Genomic DNA, 11,619 nt, shown 5'->3' on the forward strand with positions numbered 1-11,619 from the left:
CCTCAGTTTATTTCCTATAATTAAGAGTCTTTTATGGTTTGTCTCCCTCTTTTATTTCATCTTGTTTTATTTTTTCCTCTCTTTCCCTATGATCCTCTGTTTTGTTTCTTAAATTCCACATATGAGATATGGTAATTGTTTTTCTCTGATTGAGTTATTTCACTTAGCATAATACCCTCCAGTTTCATCCATGTCATTGTAAATGGGAAGACTTCATTCTTTTTGATGTCTGTGTAGTATTCCATTATATATCTATACCACATCTTTATCCATTCATCTGTCGCTGGACATCTAGGCTCTTTCCATAATTTGGCTATTGTGGACACTGGCTGCAGCCAATTTTAATTAGCAATAATCGTGCCTCAGATAAACCTCATTGGCTACGATACTGCCACTGTGCAAAGCGGCAGCCAATTTTAAAACTAATTACCCAGACTCTACTTTTTCCATTAAAGAAAAGTATATTTGTTTAAAATATTTTCATTATTGAAACATTGGCAAATAACATAAATTTTAAAAAGTGAAATGCTAAATTCAATCCCCTCAAGCAAATACCACCACTATTCACTTTTGGCGTTTTCCTGAAGAATATAGTCTTCTATCCTTAGTTACTTTTGCTCCTTTGTGTAAATTTTGCTTCTTCTTTTAATGGTCCCATGGAAGATAGAATTTTAAACATTTATTTCTTCTGATCACAAAAGAACATGAATTTATTATAAGAAAGATAACAAATGCCCTAAACCCAAAGCATAGGATAAAATCAACCACAACTTGCCAACTGTGGATAACTACTCGTGAAGTGTCAAAGTGAATTCAATCAGTTTAAAACTACAAACATACCATTTTGCTGAGTAGGGGAACCAAGAAAATAATGTCCTTAATGTTTTTGTGCTTGATTTAGCTCCTTAATATAGATTCTTTTAAAGCAACTATTAATGAAATTTCTTCTATAAATGTGATTTCTGGTGTCTATATAGAATGCTATCAATGGATATAAAATTATTTCATCCTCTGGGTGGACACAGAGGTCTTGCATATATCTTTGGTTTTTTGTTTGTAATTTGCAGTTTGCTCATTAATAATTCTTTGCCAAATGTCCACCATGTGCTAGAAACTGTTCTGGGTTCTGATGATACTAGGAACATGGCTGGCAAAGGTCCCCATTTACTTTAAATAGATTTTTCTAGATACACCTTGGATCATTTCCTTACAGTACCATTCTAGAAGCAGGAACATCAGACTGAAGAAGCATACAGGCTGAATGCTTGCTCCCAAAAGAGAAAAGTGCTTTTTCTTCTCACCAATAATGACTTTATAAAAGCTTTTGAGTTTGGGGAAAGGGCAATAATTTGTAGGATGCCTGAAGGTGAAGTTCTAGGAGGCATGCACTACTTAAAATCTACCAGGAATGAAGAAAAACCTCCTTGTTAATCATAAAGTACTTAAACAGAAGATGTGGCTAAGACTCAACTCCAGACTATTTTAATCCTGTCTCTACCACTCATGAGTGACTGGCTCTGTGAAGGTGTTCATATCCTTCCTCAGTTTCCTTCCCATGCCTGAATTTCCTCATCTTTAAAATAAGAGTAACACTACCACACACCTCAAAAGGGTATCATGGGGATTACATGAGTTAAACACACAGAAAACACTTAGAACAGCACCTGCCATGAATTATGTACCTGTGTGATTTTTTTTCACATAAAGTCTAGTCTATAGGACTTCCTATATAGCACAACTATGAGGTAAAGCCAGGTCAACCTAGTTCTCCAATTCCCAAAGATTTTTACTTGTTGACCCAGAAAAACCATGAAGCAGTATCAAAAATCAGGTGTGAAACCTAACAGAGCTGCAGTTTTTGTCTTCCTTCTATCAATTTCTCTACAACCCAGTTCTTCACGTAGATCCTGAGGCAACATCAAACCCTTCTCAGGCCCGTGGCCAGAGAACATTATCTCCTCAGTCTGAACAGGACTGTCTTTCCACAGACACCAAGAACCACAGACCTTAGTGGGAGAAATACCCTGCCTGGGCTCTCGTTCCAAAGAAATGCTCTCCACTGAATTGTCTAAAGCTCTTGGGGCCATTGGCTCACAGGAAAGTGCCCGGATCTGGAGAGACTTGGCATTTTGAGTTATGCAACAAATTACCCAAAGAAGGCAGATTTTGACAGGAGCTAGAGCCGACTGTGAATTCTGACGTCCGTCTGGTGGTGATTAATGATAACTGGGAAAACAAGCCAGCAGGCACCCATGTTAAGAGAGAAAGCTATTTTAAACATCCCCCATTCTAATTAAATATTTCTTCTTATAACACTTGCAGCCTAAAAATAGGTTTGATCTGTCCATTGGGGGCCACTTCATGTTGACAGCAGAAGTTTAATTAGATTGCCTCAAGCAGGAATGTTATTCTCCAAGGTTTTGAATCCTGGCGTTAACTCCAGGACTGAAGGCTCAGTGGCATGTGTATACGGTGCCTGCTAGAGTGGGAGACAGTATTTTCTACAAAATCCTGACAGCAGAGGAGGTGGGAAAGAAAGGTACATTTACACTTGGTGTATTAGGCCTTTAAGAATCCAGCAATGGGTGACCATGAATATATTGAACCTTTAACATAGAAAGTATTCCATCCGCTTAGGGTCCAGTTCAATATAGAAGCACCAAGAGTGTACTTGGCATGAATACTTGATGGAATAGAATGAATACCCATTCCCCCAAGACATCATTTTGACTGAATTAATGTCGATTTAGTCAACCCACTGGTAGGTAGGTTGTTAAACCTACTGGTCACTTGGCAACCTCGACTGTTGATATATTTAAGCAACACACCATTAATGGACACGGAGAATGTCTCCCAAGTTTCACAGCTCGAAACACTCTAACATCCTTGGTGGCTATTCAGTGATCCATTCCCTCAACCAGTTCTTACTTAGCACCTTATTAGGAGCACACAAGTGGTGCCTAAGTCAGGCAGAGTCCCTGTCCCCAGTGGTGATCAAGGAAATACTATGCAAACCTCAATTGCTAGAAGCAGAACCATTGAGTTTGGAACTTGGGATACGCGTAACCATGCTGCCTCACCAATGTTGACCATACACTTACCCTAATTATTTTTTATTCTTCACAATTTGACAGGCAGAACATGGTATCTCAGGGTTTGTTTGAGAGGGAGTGTGGTTATTACTAAAAAGATTGAACATCTTTTTCAAACGTTTGTTGGCTAAACTTATTTTGTGAGTAATCTACTTATGTTCTTCACTTGTTTTTCTGTTAACATCCTTATATATATGCAACTCTACATATTCTCTACCAATTTTTCAATAGTTTTTCTGTCAATAATTTGATCATTTTACACATTAAAGAAATGAAGTCTGGTTGACATCACTAATCAAAAAGGAAATGCAGGGCAGCCCCGGTGGCACCGCCTGCAGCCCGGGGTGTGATCCTGGAGACCCAGGATCGAGTCCCACGTCAGGCTCCCTGCATGCAGCCTGCTTCTCCCTCTGCCTGTGTCTCTGCCTCTCTCTCTCTCTCTCTTTCTCTCTCTCTCTCTCAGTCTCTATGAATAAATAAATAAAACATTTTTTTAAAAAAGGAAATGCAAATAAAAACCATAATGAGCTAGCACCTCACACCTGTCAGGTGGGCTCTTATCAAAAAGATGAGATAAACACTGGCGAGGATGTGGAGAGACAGGAACCTTCGCACACTGTTGGTGGGAACATACACTGGTGCAGCCACTCTAGGAGACAGGATGGAGGTTTAGAACTACAGCATGATCCAGCAATCCCACCTCTTGCATACATATTCAAAGCAAACAAAATCATTATCTAGAAGACATCTGTCCTCTCATGTTCACTGAAGCATTATTCACAATAGTTGGGGTATGTGCTCACCAATGGATGAACAGATCAAGGAAATGTGGTGTGTGTGTGTATACAATGGAATATCATCCAGCCTTTAAAAAATCCTGTCATTTGTGACCACATGTATGAACATGGAGGACATTATACTGAGCGAAATAAGCCAGGCAAAGACAAGTACTACATGTGAAATTTCAGTTCTGTGTTAATTTTTTAAAAAAAGGTCCAACTCAGAAACAGAGTATAAAAATAGTCACCAGGGGCTGGCTGGTGGAAGAAATAAGTAGAGGCTGGTAAAATGGTATAAACTTTTGGTTATAAAGATGAACAAGATCTGAGAATCTCATGTATAACATGATAACTATGGTTGGTAATACTGTATTATTAAATTCAAATATGCTACAAAAGAAGAATTTAGGTGTTCTCACCAAGAAAAGAGGTAAATTTTAAAAATTAAAGAAATTAACCCTTTGTCAACAAATTGCTCTATAAGGTTTTGTTTTCTCATGATTCTAACAGATTAGGGTGGGGGACCGTGCTGATGATTTTTTAACTCTTACGTCATTGTCTTTATGTTTCTGCCTTCAGTAACATGTTTAGAGAATTTCACATTCCCAAAACTACATGTTTTAAATGGCCATTCATCTTTTCTCCTTGTTTAGATCTTTAACTCATCCAGGATTTTGATATGAGGTGAGAGGTAGAATCTAGTTATATTTTCCCCAAATCCAACCAGTTGCCTGAGTTTTCTTTAAACTTTCCAAATGTTTCCAAATGGTGTCCAGAGACACAGCCCAAACGGGGCCTCATTCAGCCGTCCAAAGCATCAAATGACCGCCAGTGGAATGACCACAAGGCAATAAACAGGTTCCATCAAAAATTATGGAGGAGAGAGCCAAATATTTTCCCTCTGAGAGTATTATTAAGAAAAGTATTTTGTCTCAAAGCTATAGCAGGGGGGGACAAATGCTATTAGGAAAAAAAACTCAGTGAAAGATTTATTCTGAGCCAGTGGTCAAGGTGAAGACTGAGAGACAAATGATGCAAACGTGAGATGGGATTGACGACTGATTGTCATTTCTAAAGATGAAGGAAAACTTTGCTCAGAAAAGCAGGTAGATAGTAATTTTTTCAGATGTTAACTCCCCGTGCCAGAACAAAACGTCTATGACCTCTCCATGGGTTAGAGTTCTGACAGCCTGGCTGAGTTGCCAGTTTGGAGGATTCTTGCTTGACTTGGAGAATCTCTGAGCCTAGAAAACACAGATCGTGGGTGGTCGACTGTTGTCTTGGCCAGAGGCAGGAGGATGGACCTGATGACCAGAAATGGCTGTTGACAGGTCTTCAAATGCCTATCGCTGCGGTTGTCCTTCTTTCGTTCCTTTATTCCTTGTTTTCAGAAATGTGATGGTTCCATGTTTGTGGCACACCTGATGAGCCCCAAATACAGCTTTCCCTGCCTGCCTTCATCCCTCAGCCCAAGTGACCTTGTCCTACATCCCAAGAACTGGAACTGAGTTGGGATACTGTGAAGGACGAGGCAGACGGGCTGCCGCCCTCATGGGGCCTACATTCTGCAACAGGAGTGGGCAAAACTACAGTCTGTGGGGCAAATCCGCCCCACTGTGTATTCCTGTAAGATCCAAAAGCCAAGAATGGTTTTACATTTTTAAAGGGTTTTTGTTTTGTTTTGTTTAATCAAAAGGAGACTATTTCCTGACACAGGAAAATTATATGAATTTCAAATTTCAGTGTCCACAGATAAACTGCTGGAATACAGCCAAGTCCACTCCCTTACACGGTGCCTCCCCGGGCGCTTTCACACTAACATGGTGGAGGTGAATCGGTGTGATAGAGACCGAATGGCCGCAGAGCTTAGTGTTTTTTATCTGACCCTTTACTGAAAAGGTTTGCTCTTTAGAAGGCAGACTAAACAGGAAAACAAGATGATTGCAGACTAAGGAAGACTCTGGAGGACATGGTCAGGGTGAGACACAGGGAGGCCCTGACAGCAGGGGTCAGGGAAGGCCTGGTGCACAGACAGGCCTCCTCCCCGCAAGGAAGACAGTTTGTGAAGGGCCATGGGGACTAAAGTTCCAGGCAGTAGAAATGGCAAATACAAATCCCCTGAGGCATGAAGGGTCAGAGAAGGATGTGTGCTGAGACATGTGGGAATGGGCAGCAGGCAGGCTGGGAGAGAAGAGGAGAGGAAGGCAGGGTGGAAGGGTGCCCATCGCACAGGAGCAGTGCTGGAAGCACAGGGAAGACGGGGCTGGTGGTGTGGAAATGCAGATTCCAGATAGAATCAAGGTACATGTTGGAGGTAGAGCCCACCAAACTTAGTGCTGGACTAGATGTGGGTAAAGGGCAGAGGCAAGGGTAGGGCTAGACGTCTGGCTTACACTGGGCAGGTGTTGGTGCACTTGCTGAGATGGGCAGGGATGGGGGAGCTAGTTTGTAGAGGAGTTGGTGAGAGAAATTGAGAACTCATCTTTAAAATGCTAAGGAGGGGGGATGCCTGGGTGGCTCAGTGGTTGAGCATCTGCCTTTGGCTCAGGGCATGATCCCAGAGTCCCGTGATCGAGTCCCACATTGGGCTCCCTGCATGGAGCCTGCTTCTCCCTCTGCCTGTGTCTCTGCTCTCTCTGGGTGTCTCTCATGAATAAATAAATAAAATATTTAAAAAATAAAATAAAGTGCTCAAGGAAAGATGTCAAATGGGGGTTAGATCTAAATCGCTTGATCTCCAGGAAGAGGCTGGTGATGGATATGGGAAATCTGACAAACCTACCCTCTGAAGCTGTGAGTTTAAAGACTCAGCCTGAAGATCCTACTCATGAATTGGCCACTTCCCTGCCTGCAGGCCACGGAACTCCTGTGGCTACCAGCAGCCAGATGCTCTGAGTATGCCCTCCTTTCCAACCAGAAGGATACTCTGGGCACATCTATTTGACTGTCTGACAAATGTTGAGGAGCACCTTTTTAGTCCCATTATCTCAGGTCACACATGTCAGCCACTACCTGCGGTCCCTTGGCATGCAGCAGGATTCCTACAGGGAGGACGAGTTTTCATTACAAGAGGTCACCACACCTCATTATACGGGGCTCATGAAAAATGTTTTCTGTTCAACTTGAAGCAACTCTGGGCCTGTGAAAACTCACCTCCTGTTTTCAGCAAAAGCACTCAGCTTGGAAATGCCTGGGCAGTTAGGTAGACAAAGCTCTGGACTTTTGTGAGCACCGTGACTTTTTTGGGTCACTGAAAAAACCATTAGCAAGGTCACCTCTCAGGCACCACTGGCACTGGTTCTCCATCTCCTTGGCAAGCCCCATCTTGTAAGTATGCAAGCATAAAATTACCCAATGTGTACCCTAGAGATCCCCTCCGCCTTAGTTCAGGCTGTGAGGACCTCCCCAGTCAGTTTTATAGAAGTGTTTACCAGCTCCCAAGGTCTAGTGCAGATCCAAGGCATTAAATCCCCACCCCCACTCCATGGCACTAAGTGAAGACATTCTAAGTACCGGGAAAACCTTCAAGTGATTGTCTTGACAAAATTCAAGGTTTTATGCACTGCCATGGAAACACCACTGGCTCAAAATGCAAAGCTGGGGTTCCTGTATTGCTTCTACCAGCTGGCTGTTTGGGCACAGAGTTTCCCCTCTCTGAGTCTCAGGTACCTCATGTGTAACAGGAAGGGGCATATTCCCCATTTCAGAGACATTTGATGAGCATCTGGACTTGGGGATACAGACATTGGTAGACAGGTGCCTGCCCTCAAGGAGACTGGAGCCTAAGTTTGATCCTTGCTCAAGGCAGCACGGGCACAAAAATCACAGCTGTGGACAGCAGTTTACATGCTATGCCTGATACTCTCAGTGCTAAGCACATGACAGGAATGACCTCACTTCACTCGGCAATCCTGTGAAGGAGACATTTTGCTACCCCATTTTAATAACATGGGAAACTGAGGCCTAGAGAGAGTGAGCTACTTGTCCAGCAAGGTCACAGTCAGGTAAGAGGCAAAGCAAAGACTCAATCCCAAGCAGGTGAATTCCAGTGGACTTGCTCTTGGACATTTGAAGGACTTCTTGGTCAGGTATGGCTTCCCACAGGGGGTTCATCTTGCCATTTCAACACCAGCTTTCAGCAAGCACATGGAGGTCCCCTGACTGCTTAATCAGTTCTGAGGCTTATGTGCTCTGCTGCCTTCTCAGTGTCTCTGGCTCTCAGCTTCTGTAGAAGCAGCTCGAGGGATCTAGTATAGAAGGAGCCTCAGAAGCCATCAGGGCAAATCCTCTCATTCTTACAGGTGGGAGAAGCTAGGGCAGGGGGCAGCAGAATGACTTGGTCAAAGTTTCTCCAAGATCCAGCAGGAGAGCCGTAGCAAGATCTCAGTGGAGTTCAAAATTGTGGTCACTTTCTTCTCTGCACTATAGCTCTCAAGCTTCATCTTGTCCTTTAATGGGGGAGACAACTGGGACTCAGATGAAGGAACTGGCTCAACCAAGGTCCCCCAGCCAGGAAGTAGCAATATGAGGATGGGAAACCATGTGTTGCTGGAGACGACATGGAGACTGGATGAGACCAGGGGCTTTGGAAGCCATGGGAATTGAGATTGGCCCTTCCTAGCTATGTTGACCAGACTTTGGCAAAGGGGAACAATTATAGTGACCCCTTCATCAGTCTATTGTGAGGATAAGTGAGACTGATGCACACGAAGGGTTAGGCACACTGCCTGGCAAACAGCAACCATCACAAATATTTATTGAGTACCTACTATGTACCAAATCCAATTTCAAGGACTTTTATTTTTTCTAACAACCTACTGCATAGGCCTTATTATCCCACTTTTCAGATGGGCAAATTGTAGTGTCATTAACCACAAGTTCTTACCTGTTAACTGGTGAAGCCAGGATTCAAACCCGCGCCGTCTGGCTCCAGATGTTGGAACTCTTCCTCGTCAAGCTCTTCTCCCATCTGCACCTACTTTCACTGTTGTAGTAAAACAGGGCTTAGGAAGGCACAGCTGGTATTCTTACCATCATATAGCAAAATGTTCCTTTGACTCAAAGCTGCCGGGATGAGCCGGAGAGAAGCCACGGACAGGTAGGTCAGTCTGTGCAGGGGGGCAGGAAGCAGTGTTCCAGGGCTGAGAGAAGACTGAATACATCCCAGCCTGCAAGGTCTCAGCAGCCCAAAGGGAGAAAAGGCCTGGGTTCCCACTCCACAATCCATGTTCAGGTGAGCTACTGGGGAAAGAAGCTAGTTGGGTGAGCTTTAAGATGTGGCCAATACCTGGGGAGAGCCCCACTTTTGCAGATCCCAGGGAAGCAGGTTTTCATGGATTGGAAGACTCGCGCCCAACCTTGGCCTTCCTCCCCGTGGCGATAGGCAGGGTTAGGAGGGGTCTATACTATTCACACCAAGTGACAGCTGTGTGCTCGGACACTACAGGACCAGATGACATACAGCAACCAAGCTTGTCCACCATGTCTTCTTTATTTGTCTTCCTTCTAATGGCTTTTCTGTTCTTCAGAACTAGATTAGGATATGGTTGTTCTTCGGTTCATTCCACTCTTGTGGCTGATTTGTCAGGCTCTCAGCTCGTCAGTGTACATTAGAGAACTAATAGAGAAGATAATCAGGGGAGGGTCTTCTCTTTCCTATTGAAATACACTTGCATCACATTTCCCTAAAAAAAAAGAAGAAAGGGTACAAATGCTAGATCTGCACTTTTCCGGCTTGATTTTTCCCTTCCCTTCTGGTATTCTTACCAAGAGTGAAGTGATCTGCTTGAGTAACTCCAATCTCACCATCACAGGGCATGCATGAGCACTGCCCAAGTAGCCACTCATGCAGGATACTCAGAAGCACAGGCCGGTGGAGATCACCTGAATCACATGGGACTTGGAACCAGTAACCCCCGCAGGTGATGCCAATGCTAAGATGGTATCCCTACTACAGCATCATCTAAAGTGGGTGGGATGGGATAATCAACTGTCTTGTGAGTGAAAAATTTGCTAATAATAATAGTCAAGCCCTATAACTGCACATATAACTCATTGAATCCCTACAATAATCATATGAGGCAGGTACTAGTACGGCTCCTATTACAGGGACGATTGAGCTAAGTCACAGAGAGATTGAGTAACTGATCCGAGGTCACACAGGTGGCTTAGAGCAGAGCCCAGGCCAGCAAGCTCCAAGCAGTGCAGCCTCTCTAAGGTAGTCCAAAAAGATAAAGTGGCCTACCCACAAGATATGAAGTCATGGCTCAGAACGCAGCCTACGATCTTACCAATCAAGCACACTGGGCTTAGAGCTCAGAGTCCACTGATCGGATAGACACCTGCACCAGATGGCAAACGCCCTTCCCATTCTCCCCAACTTTCCCTGATGCACCCTTTCCATTGCCACCAAAGTCCATGTTCTCTCTTCTTCCAGACCTTTGGCTGCTCCTGTTCTAAAGCTTGGTACACACATACCTTCCCTTGTGCCTGGATCACCCTTACTTACCCTTTGAAACTGAACCTTCCCTGCACCCTTGACATTCCACATCCGACTTTTTACCCCCTCTACCGTATGCACGCATAACAAACCCAACTCCCTCCTCTCTGCACATATCACAGTAATACTTGATGGGGATAGGCATATGTTGTCCCCTTCCAGACTGTCCGCTACAAGAGGGAAGAGATAACTCTGTATGTGGCATGTCACAACATCTCAATCAACCTCAATGGTAACAAGAATTTACAAAAGTAGATGGAACCTGTCACTGTCCCAGTGTACCCTAGGCAGGGGATTCATACACTGTTCTTTCAGCTCCCCTAGGTACCATGTTCTCCCTCACCACTGGACCTTTGCACGTGCTACGCCTATATCTTAAACACTCTCTGATGTCCTCCTTTTTCAGCTAGTCTTTTGTCTCCAAGTCTAGGTCAGGTTGACTTGTTTTAAGCTCTCATAGCCCCACATAATTTTTTTCCTTTAAAGAAGTAGTTTTGAAAGTGTGACCCCGGATCCCTAGGAGGTTCCCAAGACCCTTTCAGGAAGTCTGTGAGGTCAAAACTATTTTGGCAAATCACTAATCACTAATAAATACAGTATAACAAACTAATATGTTGAATGTCAGTTATATCTCAATAAAAAAGACAACACAAAGCACATCATAGTAGATGCTCAATAAATACTCAGAAAATGAACAAACCAAAGCCCTACTGATAGATCTGAGGGTCAAAGTGCATGTCTGAGAAAAAGCCCACCATGCCAACTCCAGTTCTAAATACCACTCTTGGGAAGGGGCTGTGGAAGGCTCCTCTTTGAGAAGATAAGAAGAGGAGAAGGAATAGAGGCACTCCCTCCCCTGGAACAGGGTGCCTACTCGCCAAAATCTTTGGGCCCAACACAGTGCTATAAATGCATAACTTCCCACTTGGCTCTGCATTTTTCCAGTTTCTCGCAAATGCATCTGGAACATATTAGAAAGGGGTCAGACTGGTTTGGAAAATGTTTGGGTAACTCTGGACATGGGAGGTGGAGCTGGAAACCTGTAGGAAAGAACATGACCCCCAGACAGAACTCAGAGCTATGGCCAGAGAGCTGCTGGCCCGCCAGTCAAGGACAAGCTCCCTGGGCCTCCCAGACTCCTGCCCTACCCTTCTGGAGGCCTCTGGCTCCACCCGCTCAGAGACTCCCTTTCATTCTTGCTTTGGTAAGGAGACATCCCTCCACGCACACCCCCCTCATCCCATCCTTC

The 11,619-nt window shown here is 44.0% G+C and overlaps 1 pseudogene; it reads right to left on the reverse strand.

Moving 5' to 3' along the window:
* Nucleotides 1–285: 285 nt before the first annotated feature.
* On the reverse strand, nucleotides 286–406 carry LOC121496409 (annotated as a pseudogene).
* Nucleotides 407–11,619: the final 11,213 nt, after the last annotated feature.

This window comes from Vulpes lagopus, chromosome 7 (assembly GCF_018345385.1).
Source record: "Vulpes lagopus strain Blue_001 chromosome 7, ASM1834538v1, whole genome shotgun sequence".
NCBI classification, from domain to species: domain Eukaryota; kingdom Metazoa; phylum Chordata; class Mammalia; order Carnivora; family Canidae; genus Vulpes; species Vulpes lagopus.